The sequence below is a fragment of the Pleurodeles waltl genome, chromosome 3_1 (assembly GCF_031143425.1).
Source record: "Pleurodeles waltl isolate 20211129_DDA chromosome 3_1, aPleWal1.hap1.20221129, whole genome shotgun sequence".
NCBI lineage: Eukaryota > Metazoa > Chordata > Amphibia > Caudata > Salamandridae > Pleurodeles > Pleurodeles waltl.
This window is the reverse complement of record NC_090440.1, coordinates 1,399,259,236-1,399,279,457: the sequence shown is the minus strand read 5'-3', so window position 1 is coordinate 1,399,279,457 and position 20,222 is coordinate 1,399,259,236. Positions and strand designations below refer to the sequence as shown.

The 20,222-nt window shown below is 50.0% G+C and overlaps 1 protein-coding gene across 1 annotated transcript in view; it reads left to right on the top strand.

Moving 5' to 3' along the window:
- The window catches only part of LOC138285242 (NXPE family member 4-like), a 277,129-nt gene that overhangs the window by 16,597 nt on the left and 240,310 nt on the right, over positions 1–20,222 (top strand). The window contains exon 2 of the mRNA XM_069224934.1: positions 9,652–9,830. The gene's annotated coding sequence lies outside the window, so the exon portion shown is untranslated. The remainder of the gene's footprint in view (positions 1–9,651; positions 9,831–20,222) is intronic.

Here is a 20,222-nt window from a genome sequence, read left to right as displayed (position 1 = left end):
ACCCTTGCCACCCGATGCATCAGAAAATATTTGAGCATCCCAATCCAGCTCCTGCCAAGCCCTCAGAGGCATTCCATTAAAGAATTGCAAAAAAGGGGCCACATGTGGAAGTCCTCCTTCACTACTGTCAGTAGGGGTACATGGTGATGAGGTAGACTTTCCCTGTCAAGGACAAACCTAGACATCTACAAAAGGTCCAGCTGCCCGTACCAACTGGCACGCGAAGTTCAAGTGACCCAACAGCACTTGTATCTCTTTTATTGTGGCTTTGTGTCTACCTAGTACGTAATTCAACAACAGTCATAACGGCTTTCTTGTCCTCTGGTAGCCAAGCCATCATTGTCCCTGAGTCAGTCTCAATGCCCTAAAACATCAATCCTGTGCTAGGATCCACCGTCTTCTCCAGTGCTAGAGGTACATCTAAGTCCTCCATAATGACCCAGAATCTGTCCAACAAACTTTTGCACTGTCCGGAGCCCACCATGCCCACCAAGAAGAAGTCATCCAGGTAGTGTGTGTAATTGTATCCTGTTTGTCTAGTGTAAGGAAATGCCTCCTTGGCATGGTTACCCCCTGACTTTTTGCCTTTGCTGATGCTATGTTTTGAATTGAAAGTGTGCTGAGGCCTGCTAACCAGGCCCCAGCACCAGTGTTCTTTCCCTAACCTGTACTTTTGATTCCACAATTGGCACACCCTGGCATCCAGATAAGTCCCTTGTAAGTGGTACCCCTGGTACCAAGGGCCCTGATGCCAAGGAAGGTCTCTAAGGGCTGCAGCATGTCTTATGCCACCTTGGAGACCCCTCACTCAGCATAGACACACTGCTTGCCAGCTTGTGTGTGCTGGTGAGAACAAAACGAGTAAGTCGACATGGCACTCCCCTCAGGGTGCCATGCCAGCCTCTCACTACCTATGCAGGTATAGATAAGTCACCCCTCTAGTAGGCCTTACAGCCCTAAAGCAGGGTGCACTATACCATAGGTGAGGGCACCAGTGCATGAGCACTGTACCCCTACAGTGTCTAAGCAATACCTTAGACATTGTAAGTGCAGGGTAGCCATAAGAGTATATGGTCTGGGAGTCTGTTTTACACGAACTCCACAGCACCATAATGGCTACACTGAAAACTGGGAAGTTTGGTATCAAACTTCTCAGCACAATAAATGCACACTGATGCCAGTGTACATTTTATTGTAAACTACACCCCAGAGGGCACCTTAGAGGTGCCCCCTGAAATCTTAACCGACTATCTGTGTAGGCTGACTGGTTCCAGCAGCCTGCCACACTAGACACATGTTGCTGGCCCCATGGGGAGAGTGCCTTTGTCACTCTGAGGCCAGTAACAAAGCCTGCACTGGGCGGAGATGCTAACACCTCCCCCAGGCAGGAGCTGTAACACCTGGCGGTGAGCCTCAAAGGCTCACCCCTTTGTCACAGCACTGCAGGACACTTCAGCTTAGTGGAGTTGCCCGCCCCCTCCGGCCACAGCCCCCACTTTTGGCGGCAAGGCTGGAGGAAACAAAGAAAACAACAAGGAGGAGTCACTGGCCAGTCAGGACAGCCCCTAAGGTGTCCTGAGCTGAGGTAACTCTAACTTTTAGAAATCCTCCATCTTGCAGATGGAGGATTCCCCCAATAGGATTAGGGATGTGACCCCCTCCCCTTGGGAGGAGGCACAAAGAGGGTGTACCCACCCTCAGGGCTAGTAGCCATTGGCTACTAACCCCCCAGACCTAAACACGCCCTTAAATTTAGTATTTAAGGGCTCCCCTGAACCTAAAACTTTAGATTCCTGAAACTACAAGAAGAAGAGGACTGCTGAGCTGAAAAACCCCTGCAGAGGAAGAACAGAAGACACCAACTGCTTTGGCTCCAGACTTACCGGCCTGTCTCCTGCCTTCCAAAGAAACCTGCTCCAGCGACGCTTTCCAAGGGACCAGCGACCTCTGAATCCTCTGAGGACTGCCCTGCTTCGAGAAAGACAAGAAACTCCCGAGGACAGCGGCCCTGCTCCAAAAGAACTGCAACTTTGTTTCAAGTAGCAGATTTAAAGACCCCTGCAACTCCCCGCAAGAAGCGTGAGACTGGCAACACTGCACCCGGCGACCCCGACTCAACTGGTGGAGAAACAACGCTTCAGGGAGGACCCTCCGGCGACTCTACGACTGTGAGTAACCAAAGTTGTCCCCCCTGAGCCCCCACAGCGATGCCTGCAGAGGGAATCCCGAGGCTCCCCCTGACCGCGACTGCCTGAACTCCATTTCCCGACGCCTGGAAAAGACTCTGCACCCGCAGCCCCCAGCACCTAAAGAAATGGAACTCCTGTGCAGGAGTGACCCCCAGGAGGCCCTCTCCCTTGCCCAGGTGGTGGCTACCCCGAGGAGCCCCCCCCTTGCCTGCCTGCAACGCTGAAGAGATCCCTTGATCTCTCATTGAAAACCATTACAAACCCGACGCGTGTTTGCACACTGCACCCAGCCGCCCCCGCGCTGCTGAGGGTGTACTCTTTGTGCTGACCTGTGTCCCCCCCGGTGCCCTACAAAACCCCCCTGGTCTGCCCTCCGAAGACGCGGGTACTTACCTGCTGGCAGACTGGAACCGGGGCACCCCCTTCTCTCCATTGAAGCCTATGCGTTTTGGGCACCTCTTTGACCTCTGCACCTGACCGGCCCTGAGCTGCTGGTGTGGTAACTTTGGGGTTGCTCTGAACCCCCAACAGTGGGCTACCTTGGACCAAAAACTGAAACCTGTAAGTGACTTACTTACCTGTTAAAACTAACATTACTTTACCTCCCCCAGGAACTGTGAAAATTGCACTGTGTCCACTTTTAAAACAGCTTATTGTGTTTTATGTGAAAAGTATACATGCTAATGAAATGATTCAAAGTTCCTAAAGTACTTACCTGCAATACCTTTCAAATGAGATATTACATGTAAAATTTGAACCTGTGGTTCTTAAAATAAACTAAGATAAGATATTTTTCTATAACAAAACCTATTGGCTGGATTTGTCTCTGAGTGTGTGTTCCTCATTTATTGCCTGTGTGTATGTACAACAAATGCTTAACACTACTCCTTTGATAAGCCTACTGCTCGACCACACTACCACAAAATAGAGCATTAGTATTATCTCTTTTTGCCACTATCTTACCTCTAAGGGGAACCCTTGGACTCTGTGCATACTATTCCTTACTTTGAAATAGTGCATACAGAGCCAACTTCCTACATCTAGTAAATACCTGCTGGAGGAATGTGCTAAAGCATTTAATGGCAGCAGAGGATTTGGACCATCCCATCGGGAGCACCTTGTCCATGCACCGAAAACTATCAAATTGCATTCCCAGGAGCTCAAAGTCCTGGTGTATTGGCAGCAAACGGAAAGCTGACTCAGTGTCGCTTCTCACCATCATCGCTCCCTGTCTGACTTCTTTTGTCAGTGCAACATCCACTGATGTGTATGATTCAGTCAGATGCTCCTCAGGGATAAAATCATTCACAGAATTGCCCTCTGGCCAAGAGAAGTGTTGAATTAGCTAAAACTGTCCTTTTTCCTTCTTCGGCACAACCCTAGTGGGGGAAACTATAAGGTTTTGCATCAGCCAATCCACAAAAGGCCTGCCATGCAACCTTTTTGCACCTCTTTCTCCAACTTGCTTCATACCACTTCTTTGTTGGCACTCACAGATTTTAGGTTCTCAGCCCAACAAAGCTCCCTCGGTTCCCTGTATCCTAAGTGAAACCCCCATATGAACCCATTCAGTAAGAGCTCTCCCTCTTCCCTATGGTCATACTGGGCCAACCCACAGTGCAATTTCTCCAGTTTAACTGAAGTAGGAGCCTTTTCCCCAGTACAATTTACCTCCACCCCTGAAAAGTTGGCTACCAGTTGCTTTGCTGACTCCCCAGCTGTCTTGATGTGGCTGTTCGTGCCCACCATACTTTAACTGCGCTTTTCTGATTACATCCATGTACTTGAAGACTGCAACAGACTTCTCTGGGTACTTTTTACAATAGACACTGGCAAATATATAAAGAATCCCACCGTCGAATTTTCAATTGTAACCGGCACCTTGGGCTGTTTTACCAGCTAATACTCCTCCTCCGTCGACCCTTCTTTGGACCTTAATTCTCTATGTAGTAACTTCAATATCTCTCCATAGTCTCCCTTCCAAGTGTTCTCTTTTATCACTAGCGTAATGTGTGCTCTCAATGTTTTAGCTGTACCCGTGTATGGGAGCTTCTTGACTTTCAACTCCTTACTCTCCAGTGGCTCCACCTGAGACTCTGCTACTGCCTCTTTGATGCCACTGTTCTTCTCAGACCCTGTGGAGGCCCCCGATCCTGGCCTAACCCTTTAGTGTCCCCTTTCTCCCTTTTGTGGAATCATCTCCACTTGTCGCTTGTGGTCTTGTGTCCTCTCCTACCCCGCTGTCCAAGTGAACCTTGATGTCTGTCCCCACCCCTGCATCCAGTACATACACTCCCTGTCATAACCTAGCCTCCCCGTCAGGCTCTTTCGCATGCACTGCCACTAATACCATCTTGTCCATGTTAAGCAAAGCCAACATACCTGGCTCCAAGGTTGGTGGCTATTCTGGAGCCCTGTGCCTCGCCAGCTGTGCCTGCTGCAGTGCACTCCAGTGTCTGTCAGGCCTCCCTGCAGCTCTTGCAGCCTGCAAAGAACATTTCACCTTGCCCCCAACCCGATCCCCCTCCAAACTGTGCCACTATTCCTTCTACATCCCCCAGTAATCCTCCTCCTCCCTCCTCTCTCCTTCGTCTATGCTCTCCTCCTCATAATCTAGCATCATCTGCAGTGACTCTTCCTCTCCATACCTATGTGAGGTCCCCTTCCAGGGCTCAACTGGAGGTCTTTCTGCCCATAGGTCCTGATGCCTTCGATTGGCTGTCGACGAGGGGCCATACCGAGCCCTCCTCACCACTCCATGGAGTCAGGATGATGCCTCTCTGGTGCCGTGACTCTGGAGGTCACTCTGCCCGTCCGTCTTGCGACACTGAAGAGTGTCCTTGATGAGCCCTGCCATAGCATGTGCCTTTCTTCCTGACGTAATACGGCTAGCTGCCCAGGGGCCAACCTTTGCTTCTCCTCAGGCCTGCCAAGCAGCACAAGGCTCAACCGAGTCGGGCACGCTGCCTGCTGGAAAAAAAGGTCCTGTGTGCTTGTGACCACTGCATTTCTAATGTTGCCTTCACCTCCTTCCCAGAATCATCGTTGTCCAGGTCAATGACCCGCCAGCCCTCCACAGCTTGGGACTGACCCACATCTCCATACCAAACTGAGCCTGACCCAGGCCCCATGGCCCCTCTGCAAGTTGGGCCACCCAGAGCCTGCCTGCCATCCACTCTATCAGGGGGCTTTACTGAGACAACCTGTCCTTCTACTCCCTCCTGGGGGATCTCCCCTCTCCCTCAGGTCACCCGGCTCTTCCCCTCATCATCACTCCACTCCAGTAATATGATCAACCATGATGAAGCTGGGCTGTATCTGTCCCCCACCTCCACCACTGGCCCCCCGCAAACCACACCCGTCGCAAACTGCAGGTCCCCTGGAAACTGGACACCAGTTACTGCCTGCCACGTGTCCTTTGCCCCAGCTGATCCCCCACCCAGCCAGCGAGTGGAGTACTCTAATCGGTTATGCCTTACCTGAGGGCTGAGCTCACTCACACTGCCCACCAAGGAGATGTTCTCCACTCCCTCCTCCTCCCAACTGTGCTCCTCTGCCTGAAAATGCCCTCTCTCCTCACTCCCTGTGCATTCCCCACATAGTAGCACAGGGAATGCTACCCTGCCGGCCCCAACCCTCCCATGCATTTTTTGATGCCCTCATGGTACTGCTGGCCTCACCCCCTCCTTGCATCTGTGTGGCAATCGGAGGCTGTTGGAACCCCCCCCCCGCTTTGCGCCCCCACCATGCACACAGTGCACCTTCATTGCAGGGAAAATACTCGGAGGGGAGCTCCCCATGCTCTGCCCCGCTCTCTGCAATCAGGAGCGGCCCCCACACTCACCTCAACTCCAGCATTCCCACTCCGGTGTGGGGGCGGGCAGGCAAAAACCACCACCACTACACCTCCTGACGCGCTGGTCGCGTACCAGTCAGCACCGTCTCCTGCAGCAAGTCTAGGCAGCCTACCTTCCTTAAGAGCCGTACTACCTGCTCAACTTTGTCCGCTGCCTTCATGTTGCCTGCCATGATGACGCTGAATGTAAATAGGTGAGTTGATGATCACTCTCCGCACTGACCAAATCTCACACATACAAAAACTGTGGAAAAAAGCTCTACAGAGCTTACTCAACCACTGTGTCACTCACTACAATATAGTGGCAGGTGGTGTAAAATTTACAGTTAAATACCCTAGGCTACTGAGTAGCCCTAATATAGCCCACAATAGTCCAGAGTAGTCGCAGATTGCTCCACTTCCTCAATCCTTCCCGTAGGAGTCATACCGCTGGTCGGCAGCCCCCCAAACCTCCAATCTGGCATATGTAATGTTTATGCAGATAAAAGGGAAGTTCATGAATTTCTGACCCTGTGACATTAAGTCATCTGTGCTGATTGTATATAGTTTGGGTGCTTTGTAAAGAACTGTGTGTTATTGTGCCACACTTCACAGCACTCAATTTCTTTTTTAGGGATGAGCGTAAAGTGCTCTATCCCTGGTATAATCTCTCTCTGGGCTTTTTACCACGCCCATGTCAAGCCCATCCATTTGGTTGGTTCGGCGGCTTGCCTTTTAAAATTAGCTTGATTTCATTAGTGGAAGGCAAGCATATGTCATGCCTCTTCTGGTGTTTAGCCTGCCTGGAGCCCTCTGGCCAACTACTGAAAACATACGAGGCTCCATGTTTTCCGTATGGTTTCTGCACTATTTTTTTCTCTTTATTTCGTAGGCAGTGTGATCTCGCTGGGCAGAAGTCGATCGCTTTGCATGACATCAACCCTAACCGCAGACATCCACGACAGCTTCAGCACTCAGACCCCTCCCGGCAACCACTGACACCACCAACCTACCACCCACTAGCCTTCTGCTCTCCTGGACCACCATCAACAACAACAACACCATCAAAATCATGAACACCATCCACTCCGGCTCACCATCCGACCCCTGCCCTTACAACATCCTCAACAAAGCAAACTCTGTCATCGCACCCCAACTCCGGAAGATCATCAACAGCTCCTTCGAGTCCGCCACCTTCCCGTAGAGCTGAAAACACGCCGAGATCAAGAAACCCAAGGCGGACCCAAAATACCTCAAGAACTTCCGGCCCATCTCCCAGCTCCCCTTCCCAGCAAAAGTCATCGAGAAGGCTGTCAACAGACAACTGACCCGCTTCCTTGAGGAGAACAGCACTCTGGACCCTTCCCAATCCAGATTCCGCAGCAACCACAGCACCGAAACTGCCCTCATCGCCGCCACCTGTGAGATCAGAACCATACTGGACAACGGCAAAACCACAGCCCTCATCCTCCTGGACGTCTCAGCTGCGTTCTACACCGTCTCCCACCACACCCTACGCACACGCCTCAGCAATGCAGGAATCCGCAACAGAGCCCTCAACTGGATCACCTCCTTTCTCACCGGCAGAACTCAGAGAGTCCACCTCCCTCCATTCCACTCCAAAGCCACCAAAATCATCTGCGGTGTACCCCAGGGTTTGTCCCTCAGCCCGACCCTCTTCAACATCTACATGGCTCCGCTCACTAACATTGCCCGATCTCACAACCTCAACATCATCTCATACGCCAACGACACCCAGCTGATCCTCTCCCTCACCAAGGACACCGCCAAGACCAACCTCCACGAAGGAATGAAGGCCATCGCCGAATGAAGAACACCTGCCTCAAACTGAATTCCGACAAGACTGAGGGCCTTATCTTCGGCTCCAACCCCTCCGTATGGGATAACTCCTGGTGGCCTGCCACATTCAGATCTGCCCCAACTCCCACTGACCATGCACGCAACCTAGGAATCATTCTGGACTCCTCACTATCCATGACCCAGCAAATCAACACCATCTCCTCCTCCTGCTTCAACACTGTCTGCATGCTCCGAAAGATCTACAAATGGATTCCCATGGAAATCAGAAGAACAGTCGCCCAAGCCCTCGTAAGAAGCAAGCTGGACTACGGCAATGCCCTCTTCGCAGGAACCACGGCCAAACTCTAGAAAAGGCTGCAACGCATCCAGAACGCCGCAGCACGCCAAATCCTAGACATCCCCGCCACTGCCACATCACAGGCCACCTGAGAGACCAGCACTAGCTCCCTGTCAACAAGAGAATCACCTACAAACTCCTCACCCGCGCTCACAAGGCACTGCACAACACCAGACAAGAATACCTCAACAGACGGCTCTCCTTCTACACCCCGACCCGACAGCTCGACTCTGCCGACCTCGCCCTTGGGACCATCCCACACATCTGCAGAACTACAACCAGTGGCAGATCTTTCACGCACCTCGCCGCCAAAAACGTGGAACACTCTTCCCACCCACCTGCGTCAGACCAAGGACCTCCTTACCTTCAGCACACTTCTCAAGACTTGGCTGTTCGAGCAGTAGCAGCGCCTCTAACCCCTCAGCACCTTGCGACCCTCACAGGTGAGTAGTGCGCTCTTCAAATTCCTTGATTGATTGATTATTACATGGATATTTGCACTTTTGCCGGTTACATGGATAATTGTACTTTTTCCGGTTACATGGATAATTGCTCTTTTGCCAATAAGTTTCACTGCAAGTGGATTTCTGTTTCCTTTTGTGTGTTTGCTTTGGCCTCATTGTGTCCATCAGCTCGTTTATGTGAAACTGTTTTACTTTTAAGTTTATGTGGCAAGAAAGGTCTGGTTAGGAGTTTACAACACTAATAGCTTTAACTCGCGTAAACGTGAGACCCATTGCATTGCAAATGCTTGTGAAATAGATTCTGTCTGAGTCCCATTGTTTTATAGACTGCTGAGTAAAAATTAAATAAATGAAGATGTTTACCTTTAGATGAGGATGGTACCCCTCGGGAAGGCGCTGTGATGTACTCAGTTAAGAGGTCCTTTTTCTCACTGAGGAAGAAGCGGTTTAAAATATTTTCTTCAGGGATGCGCGTTATAAACAGAAAATGTCTGAGCGTTATTCACACTCAAATGCAATGAACATATCAGACCGAGGACACAGCATGAAGGGTTGTATGTCACCACCTAAAATACAACAGCGTCCACATACCGCTACATAGAATCTACTATATTGAAATGAGCCCCTCTGAGATTACCACTGCAGGGATTAACACTCCTGAGGTTACCAATACTGGGATTACTACCTCTGAGATTACCAGTGCAAAAATGACCTCTGCTGAGATTACCACCTTTGAAATTACCACTGCAGTGGTTACTACCTCTGCGAGTACTTCTGTAGGGTTTACCACTGCTAAAGTTACCACTGCTGTGATTACTACCTCTGAGATTACCCCTGCAGGGATTACCACTGTTGAGATTACCTCTACTGTGATTACTACTGCTGATATTACCACTGCAGGGATTACCACTGCTGAGATTACCACTACTGTGACTGCTAACTCTGAGATTACCACTGCTGATATTACCACTCCTGTGATTACTAACTCTGAAATTACCCCTGCAGGTGTTACCACTGCTGAGGTTACCACTACTGGGATTGCTACCTCTGAGATTACCACTGCATGGATTACCACTGCAGGGATTACCACTGCTGAGATTACCACTGATGTGATTACTACCACTGAAATTACCTCTACTGATATTACCACTACTGTGATTACTACCTCTGAGATAACCACTACTGTGAGTACCACTACTGTAATTACTAATGCTGATATTACCACTGCAGGGATTATCACTGTTGAGATTACCACTTCTGATATTACCATTACATTGAGTAAGATAGATTCAAGAGTAAGTGTACTGACCCTCTGCTAACCTACACCTTAAAATGAAACCTTACTTTATAACTACCCACCACCCTATCTTTATGGCCATACAGTGACCTCTTCATAACCCACTGGTTACATTGCACCGGGGGGGGCACCAGTGGGCCCACCAATGCATATTTTGGAGGACCAGGACTCTTCCACTCTGTCCCATGGTGGTCCTATTGGTCTTTATAATGCATGGACCTGCCCTGTCTATTAGTCCCACCCAGGCCCAGGCATAGACATGACTGTAGCATTCTCAAGTGGCAGGGACACCAAGCGCTTCATTTTCCTGCATCCATTCTGATTTGAAACCATTCTGTGCACAGGCAAAGACACACTTTCATTTTCATCAAATAATATTCTGTACCCTGTAACAAGTCCAGTATTTCAGGATTTTTATTGAGTATTTCCCTGGTCTTTGTCCATGTACACAGGTATGCTATCAGTTTTAGGTGGACCAGCCCCTTTGATATTTTAGTAGATGCTGCTTTGTTTCACTCTTTGCCTTTTTTCGGTAGAACCCTAACTCACATTCTCTCAGTTACTCATCCTCACTCTCACTCAGGGGCGTAGTTTCAGGGGGACATTTGGGGGTGTTACACCCAAACTAATTAATGTATATTCTGATGAATTGTTGGATACAGGTGCTTTCAGTTGGGTATGGTGAGTTGTCTGTCGGGTTTCACCTGGGATTTATGCACGCACACACTGACAAAGCACACACATTCTCTCTCATCTCTGTTTTGAAAGCCTACATTTTTTAAATTATTTTACAAAATATTATGTTCCTCTCACTTATTAATCATACCAGTCTGCACTGCTCTCTCTTTCTACTGCCGCTTAAGCCACTCATGCAACCTGCTTGACATATGATGTATTTTAACAGTATGGCCCTGATTCTAACCCCGGCGGTCTTCGACCGCCGGGGCGAGGGTCGGCGGGAGCACCGCCGACAGGCCGGCGGTGCCCCGCAGGGCATTCTGACCGTGGCGCTTTGGCCGCGGTCAGAAAGGGTAAACCGGCGGTCTCCCGCCGGTTTACCGCTGCCCTCACAATCCCGCCATGGGGGATTCTGACCCCCCCTACCGCCATCCTGTTCATGGCGGGAAAGCCGCCATGAACAGGATGGCGGTAGGGGGGGTCGCGGGGCATGGGCACGGCAGGGGCCCCCGTAAGAGGGCCCCGCAAGGTATTTCAGTGTCTGCCTTGCAGACACTGAAATACGCGACGGGTGCTACTGCACCCGTCGCACCTTCCCACTCCGCCGGCTCGATTACGAGCCGGCATCCTCGTGGGAAGGGAGTTTTTCCCTGGGCTGGCGGGCGGTCTTTTGGAGACCGCCCGCCAGCCCAGGGAAAAACTCATAATACCCTCCGCGGTCTTCTGACCGCGGATCGGTATTATGGGGGCGGAATTCTGGCGGGCGGCCTCCGCCGCCCGCCAGGATTAGAATCACCCCCTATATGCCAGCCAGGGGGGATCCTGTTGGGGCAAAGCTGCAGGGCGGGCACAACAACATAAAGGATTTTTTTTTTTAAGAAACTCTCTTACGCCACGCCACAGCCTTGCCGCTCTCTGCCTCCCGCTCCATGTGCTGCAGGCACAGGCTCCCAGCCTGCCCAGTGAGCCAAACATGATGCTGCTCTCCGAGGCAGAGTGGGAGCCTCTGCCTGCTCTCGCCAACCTGGCAACACAGTGCTGAGTTGGACAGAGCCCAGTGTGCATGGGTGTTTGGCTGACCTGAGACGGCCAGCTAACTATACATGCGCACTGAGGGGGAGTGCTGTGCACTCCCACCTGTCCCTGTCATTGCCTATGTCTCCGCACCCTGAAAAATAAAAACAGTTATAAACACTGTTTATTATTATTTTAATTTTTCATTTTGCAGCTCCTTCTGCTGGCAGGGGGGGCGACGCTCCTCCACCATAGTGAGCGGACTTCTGTTTCCTTTTGTGTTTGCTTTGCACTCATGGTGACTGGCGGCTTGCTTGACCCTGCTTCAGGAGGCAGGTCGCTCCCTACTCCGCCGTCCAGCACCACCTCCTCAACGTCCATTTCCTTGTTTTTATGTGAAATGCCCAGCCGCTGCGTCCCCCGCCTGCCCCTCCCACCTCCTCCCGCCTCCTCCCTCCTCCTCACCGTCCATTTCCTTGTTTTTGTGTGTATTCCCCAGCCGCTGCAACCCCTGCGGCTCCTCCCGCCTCCCCCCTCCTCCTCACCGTCCGTTTCCTTGTTTTTGTGTGAATTCCCCAGCCGCTGCTTCCCCTGCAGCCCCTCCCGCCTCCCCCATAATCCTCACCGTCCGTTTCCTTGTTTTTGTGTGAATTCCCCAGCCGCTGCATCCCCTGCATCCCCTGCGGCCCCACACCCCCAGCCTTCCCATTCGTCCAGCCCTCCCTCCTCCCAGCTGCCATTCCCTCCCTCCCCCCCCATTTATGGCAGCCGCGGTGTGGTAGCGAGGAGCAACCCCTGACCCTGCTTCAGCAGGCAGGTCGCTCCCCGCTCCGCCGCCCAGTGACACCTCCTCACTGTCCGTTTCCTTGTTTTTGTGTGAATTCCCCAGCCGCTGCATCCCCTGCGGCCCCTCCCGCCTCCCCCCTCCTCCTCACCGTCCGTTTCCTTGTTTTTGTGTGAATTCCCCAGCCGCTGCATCCCCTGCATCCCCTGCGGCCCCACACCCCCCAGCCTTCCCATTCGTCCAGCCCTCCCTCCTCCCAGCTGCCATTCCCTCCCCCCCCATTTATGGCAGCCGCGGTGTGGTAGCGAGGAGCAACCCTTGACCCTGCTTCAGCAGGCAGGTCGCTCCCCGCTCCGCCGCCCAGTGACACCTCCTCACTGTCCGTTTCCTTGTTTTTGTGTGAATTCCCCAGCCGCTGCGTCCCCTGCGGCCCTCCCGCCTCCCCCTCCTCCTCACTGTCCGTTTCCTTGTTTTTGTGTGAATTTCCCAGCCACTGCATCCCCTGCGGCTCCTCCCACCTCCCCCCTCCTCCTCACTGTCCGTTTCCTTGTTTTTGTGTGAATTCCCCAGCCGCTGCGTCCCCTGCGGTCCCAGCCTTCACATTCGTCCAGCCCTCCCTCCTCCCAGCTGCCACTCCCTCCCTCACATTTATGGCAGCCGCATCGCGGGCGTGCCAAAGGCAAGCCCGTCTGCGCCTGTCCACGCCAAGACCGCGCCCAGTGCCAGTCCCTCTGGCCTTCTCAGTCAAACCTACTCCCCCTCACCCTCCACTCACTCAACCCAGGCCCTCGCCCCACCAGCACCCTTTCCAGCCGCATACACACTCATGGCCCCTTCACCTGCCTCACCTGTCAGTTCTCCTGCTCCTCACCCCTCACACCACACACCAACCATAGCGACCCCCGACAACAAACACAACACCCCCAATGCAATACACACCTACTCTGCCCCCAACCCCACCAACCAACCCCGCCACACACCACCCCACAACCAGAACACACCCCGCAACAACACCCTCATGCACCACACCAACACCACCCACCTCAAGTGCCTGCTCCTCAACAATCGCTCCCTTCACAAACATGCCATAGAACTCTGGGACCTCATCACATCACACTCACCTGACATCGTCTTCCTCACGGAAACCTGGACCAACCACTCCTCGAAACCCGACATAGCCATCGCCACCCCCAAGGGATACAAACTCCAACACAAAGACCGCCTCAACAGGCCAGGTGGTGGCATCACCATCCTACACAGGGACACCATCAAAGTCACCACCAGCTCCCAAGACACTATCTACAACACAGAACACATGCACTTCCTAATCCACATTAACAACAACTCCACCCTCAGAGGTACACTAATCTACAGACCACCAGGACCACACCCCGCTGTCTGCGACACCATCACCAACACCATCAGCTCGCACGCCCTCACCTCCACAGACTACATCTTCCTCAGTGATTTCAACTTTCACTTAGTGAGCCTACAAGACCACAACTCTACCTCCCTCATACACAACCTCACCAACTTCGGACTCAAACAACTGGTCACTGCACCCACCCACTCAGCAGGACACACGCTCAACGCAATTTTCACATCAAGCCAACACATAGCCTACACCCACACCACCGAACTCCTCTGGACTGACCACCACTGCGTCCACTTCTCCTTCGCCAAACCCCCCACACACCTCCATCAATGCACCACACCCTACCACATGTGGGACAAGATCCCCACAGAATGCCTGAACTCCCAACTGGCTCACAACCCCCCCACACCAACAACCATAACACAGGAGCACACAACCTCTCGAAATGGATCACTACCTGCGCAGACACACTAGCCCCCTCAGAAAACACATCGCCACCCACAACATCAAAAACGCCCCATTGGTTCACCCCCGAACTCCAAGACTCCAAGCGCAAATGCCGTCAAGCGGAGAAAATATGGCGACAAGAACCCTCTACAACCAACTTCTCCACCCTCAAAGCCACCATTCGCACCCATCACCAACTCATATGCACCGCCAAAAGAGATCACTACAAGACACGCCTTGACAACAACTCCCAAAACAGCAAAGAACTCTTCACCATCATTAATGAACTAGCCAAACCCAAAGCCAGCAACATAGACCCCTCACACACACAGCCCCTATGTGACGCCCTCTCCAACCACTTCCACCACAAAATCCTGGACATCCACAACAGCTTCATACCACACACACCCCTCACTCACCCAACTCAACCCCCACACATGATCCCCCGACCACACTCACCACCTGGGCCCCCACCACACACGAAGAAACTGAAAAAACAATGAACTCCATCCACTCCGGATCCCCCTCCGACCCCTGTCCACATCGCATCTACAACAAAGCCAGCCCAGCCATCGCCCCCATACACCGCAACATAATCAACTCCTCCTTCGACTCCGCCACCTACCCAGCCCCTGGAAGCACACGGAAATCACTGCTCTCCTAAAAAAAAACGAAGCCGACTCAGAGATCCTCCCCAACTATCGCCCCATCTTCCTCCTCCCTTTCCCCGCCAAGGTTGCCGAGAAACTAGTCAACACCGCCTATCCCACTTCCTTGAAGAAAACAACACTCTTGACCCCTCACAATCCGGGTTCCGCAAGAACCACAGCACGGAACCCGCCCTCATCGCATGCACTGACGACATGAGGACCAAAGTCGACAAAGGCGAGACCGTCGCACTCATCCTCCTAGACCTCTCCGCAGCCTTTGACACTGTCTGCAACCACACACTCCGTACACGCCTCCACAACATAGGAATTCGCCACGAAGCCTTAGACTGGCTCACCTCCTTCCTCACTGACCAGACCCAGAGAGTCCGCCTCCCACCTTTCCACTCCACCACTACCAAGATCATCTGCGGAGTCCCCCAAGGATCCTCCCTCTGCCCCACTCTCTTCAACATTTACATGATCCCCCCTAGCCAACATCCTCCGATCACACGGAATCACTATCTTCTCCTACGCAGATGATACCCAACTCATCCTCACCCGCAACCCCACCACCGCAAAACCAACCTACACGCAGCTCTCCTCGACACCGCCAACTGGATGACAACTAACCACCTCAAGCTTAACTCCAACAAAACCGAGATCATCATCTTCGGCCCCAACAAAATCATTTGGGATGACTCCACTCACGCAACCTCGGCATCATCCTGGACTCCTCCCTCTCCATGACACAGCAAATCAATGCTCTAACCTCCTCCTGCTTCCACACACTCCGCACTCTAAAAAAAATCCTTCAAATGGATTTCCCCCAGAGACCAGGAAGACAGTCACCCATGCACTCATCAGCAGCAGACTAGACTACGGTAACTCCCTCTACGCCGGCACCACACTCAAACTCAAACGCAAACTCCAGAGATTCAAGAACACAGCCGCACACCTCGTCCTTGGCCTCCCCCGCCACGAACGAATCTCACCACACCTCAAAACCCTTCACTGGCTCACCATAAACAAGAGAATTACATTCAAGATACTCATCCACGCACACAAATCCCACCACAACACCGGCCCGACCTACCTCAACGAAAGAGTGAACTTCCACACTCCCACCCGCAACTTCCGATCAGCCAACCTCGCCCTAGCCACAGTCCCCTGCATCCAATGCACCACCACTGGAGGCAGTTCCTTCTCCTACCTCGCCCCCAAAACCTGGAACTCCCTCCCCACCAACCTTCGCAAAATCAAAGACCGCCTGCTCTTCAGAAAGAACCTCAAAACATGGTTGTTCGAACAGTGATCCTCCTCCCCCCTCCAACTCCTCCCCCCAAGCGCCTTGAGACCCTCACTGGTGAGTAGCACGCTTTATAAATTTTTTTGATTGATTAATTGATTGATTGATATGTGAAACTGTTTTACTTTTCAGTTTATGTGGCAAGAAAAGTCCGATTAGGAGTTTACAACGCTACTAGCTTTAACTCGAGTAAACACGAGACCTATTGCATTGCAAATGCTTGTTTAGCAGTTTGCCCTAGAAGGAAGGTTGGGTTAAAAGTCTGCCACTCTGGATTGCCTGAGACTTTGAACATATCGATTAAAGGGAAATCTGCCCGAGAATCAGATATGAGGAAAAATACAAACACTGGAAAAACGAAAAAAAGGAGGGTCCGAATCAGGGCGTTTTCTGGAGAAAGGGTTTAGGGAAGTGATAAAGGAAAGAGTTTTCGACATCAGAGGCCAACGTCTGCCATCGATTGTAGATTATTACACAGGGATCGAACCATTCACCATCCTTGTTAGATAACTGCATGTTTCATAAATGACGTAAAGGGTTCAAATGTAGAATTCGTTCGCCTATCTTTATCTGAATTAATCCGAAGGAAAAATCAATCGCAGCATTTAGATTTGTGGCGCCTCAAACACCTTTCTGGAGTTCACAGAATCCTCCGGGTAGGCTGAGCCGTAACGCAGGCCTCTCCCCCTTCCAATCAGGTGGTCCCCTTTCAAGCCAAGACGAAAGAATTTCCTAGAGAATGGGGTACTCAGGAGCCCCTCATCACATTTTGCAGCGGACCCCACGACACTTTCCGTTACACCACCGAGTAGCCTCTAGACAAGGACACTGGAATTATGTGAATCCGAAGCCGCAGCATTAAAAACATAATTATCGATCTGTCGAATTCCTCACATAATCCTTAATTTGCTGCGTAATCTGCAGATTTTTACGAAAAAATGTTTCCTGTTGATGTGGATCAAAAGTTATTAAAAAACATGGCAACGTGTTCCAGTACAGTGGAAGGCTGTTTGCAAAGGTTGACATGGCAACGTTCAGCAACTCATTTTTGTGTTTGTACTCAGGTGGTTTAGTCTTTGCCAGTGTTACCATGTGAGGAAAAATGACAAAATACAGAAGTAATACTACCACAAATTGTGCCGCACGAGTTAATGAATAATTTGGTCCTCCCCTGCTGCATAATTCCGGCGGCTCTGCTTTTAGGACAACCTGACAGTACGGGAAGATCAGGCTTGATGTATGTGTGCCGTTTTTTCCGGTGCCTGTTTTATTGTCTGGTCGGTCTATTGTTCCTGTGCATTTCCTACATATTATCACAAACGTTGTTAGTACCAAACAAAAACGCAAGCAGTCTCCCATGCCTTGCAAATCACATATACCCAGTGCAACTTCGAAACTGTCGTGATTTGCTGGTGCGGCCCACTTATTTTTAACAAGCGCATTTGCTTATGAGGGCCACATTTACTTTGGTGCCTGGGCCTTTTTTCTGTCTCAGCCTGACCCTGCTTGAACAAACCACTAACAGGTGTGTCAGCAAACGAAACCAAAACAAGACTACAACTCCCAGAATGCACTAGTTTGCACATGAGACCACGCACAAGAAACAAGGGGCCAGATGTACGAAAGGGTTTTCCCAATACTATGTCTATGGGAAAATGTGTTCGTACATATGGCCCAAGGTGTCCTTTTGATGAGGGGGCCGTCACCTGTGTTGCCCTTGAGGCTGTGTTTAATATCCGACTTGACGGTTAATGCAGAGCTCTCACGTTTTTTGAATTACTGTTAGACAAACATCCAGTGTAAATTTTTTGTGAGATTCTGTAATTTTGCAAAAATTGAGGATATGATTAACATTTGACCTGGGCATAGTTCTATCCTTCTGAGGGTGAGCAGACTTTAAAAAACAAAAACCAAGACATTTCTCAAAAATAGAAGGACTTCAATTTTACATCAGGCGAAGGGGCACAGAATGATTTAGACCACAGCGCTCATCTGCACAGGAACACATTGAACGACTCATTAAGTTAATACATTAAATACATCTTTTAAAACAGTAGTATACGTTAATTAAATTGCTTACTGATAAGAGCTATTTCCTAGTACTGCTCTGGAGCACATAAAACATTCCTTGCTAAATTTGCTGTAATCAGCCAGGACAGGTCGTGAATAACCGGGAAGCCTGGTCACCTCTTACCATCAAGGACGCTTCTTTGTTACCCTTCACCACTGCAAACTCTTACCAAGTGTACGAGGTACCCACCTCCACCACTTTTGTCTGTGGAGGATTTCCGTTATAGTGAACAACTTCGTATAAGAGAGGATCTGGCTTTTTTGTGTCTGAAAATCAGATCAGTCTGCGTTGGGAGCAAGGCAGATGGGGCATTAGCTGACATCCCATCTAAAGCTAAGGGATGCCTTTAACCACAGGAGCTGGACTTAGAGGTGATGGGTGTGCTGCAATGCCCCCACATCAACCATGCTTCAGTTCTGAAGGTTGATGGGCAGTGAAGATGGCTTTAATTTTGTTTTTATCTTGTCATATTTGCTGTACTTTTGTTAACGCGCCCCTTTATGACTAATTTATACACTCTGGGACTCGTTTTAGGCCAATGAATCTTTTGACCCTGATTGAAGACACCTTAGGACGAGGTACCTAATCAACATGTCAATCAATACATTAATAATGTCATCAATATTTATTACAACAATGCATTTCACCTTAGTCAATGACATTTGACAAGACTCAGAAACCACCAGGACCTTTCAGTCATGAAAAACCACACCAGTTTAGTATGAGTTTGTATTATTTATTCCCTATTGATTACAATTCTACTAGTAAGTTTATTAGTCTCAAAACCAAGAAACACATTAGCATAGTCACAATATGGCAACTCTGATAAGATTTCATCAAAGCAAGAATCACTAACATTAGAATATAGCAAGGCGTGAACATAGATTATCCTTAGCAGAGTAATATTAGTGCATTATTCAACAAAGCATAGATTTAGTCATTTGTCTATTTGAGTCAATTTAGTGAACCCCTTAACTAACCTCGAATTAGCATTGGCATGTTGGGCTTCATGAAAAACAATTTAGCAACACCAATTTAGAAAACATCTGGCTAAGGTCTCTATCAAAAGAAAAGCAGTTGGTACCTATAAAGGAAAAGCAAACAGACAATTACAATCTCCTTGTCATATAGTTACCCTCCAAGTTTAGGTCAGCACTCAGGTTCGGTCTTCGTCCTCAGGACATCAGTTGGTTCGCTATCAGTCAGGAACTCAGCTCAGGTAAAGGGGCACTTGCCTCATAAGGAGGTAAAGTGTAAATGGGCAATCTAAGGGCAAGGATGGTTCTAACTTAAATTAGCAAGTCACTAAGCAGAGTGACAAAGTATCTGGATCATAGCAAATTGCATCAGCATCTCCCTAACTATTCTCTCCTGTTCTTCAGTCTCGCCGTTCTCTGGTCTCTCTAGTTCTGCTTTACTTCCTGGTGTCAAGGGTTTTTACCATATTTTCGTTGTACATTCCCCTAAAATTTGGTTGGACAAGGGGTTGCACCCCACTATCTTTAACCAATTATCTTCACATTAGCTCATCGAATTTGTCACCCCATAACAGTTCTCATGTATTTTATTGGTCCTTATAATTGACGTCTTTAGAGGTAGAATGTCTGGTATGATTTCATTCTCTTGTGATTCTTTGCGCATCTTTGGTCAGTGGCTCCATTGTCTGTACTGGTTAAGGCGACTTTGTAGCAGGTACAAATCTACACTGTTGCATTCAGCTAAAATGTTTCTACAAGCAAGGTGAACTTCATGAGAACGGATCTACTACAGTTACATTCAGCTTTTAACTTTTGAAAAAAAACAAGAGTTCATGTCCTTTAGCAAGTCAGCACACTGCACGTTAGAAAAACACATTTAATATGAGAGTCAGCTAGGCCTCGACTCATGCTAACTAAGGTCTAATGATTTATTAGCAAAACTTTAGCAATGTAACCATTAATAATTAGTGTAAAAC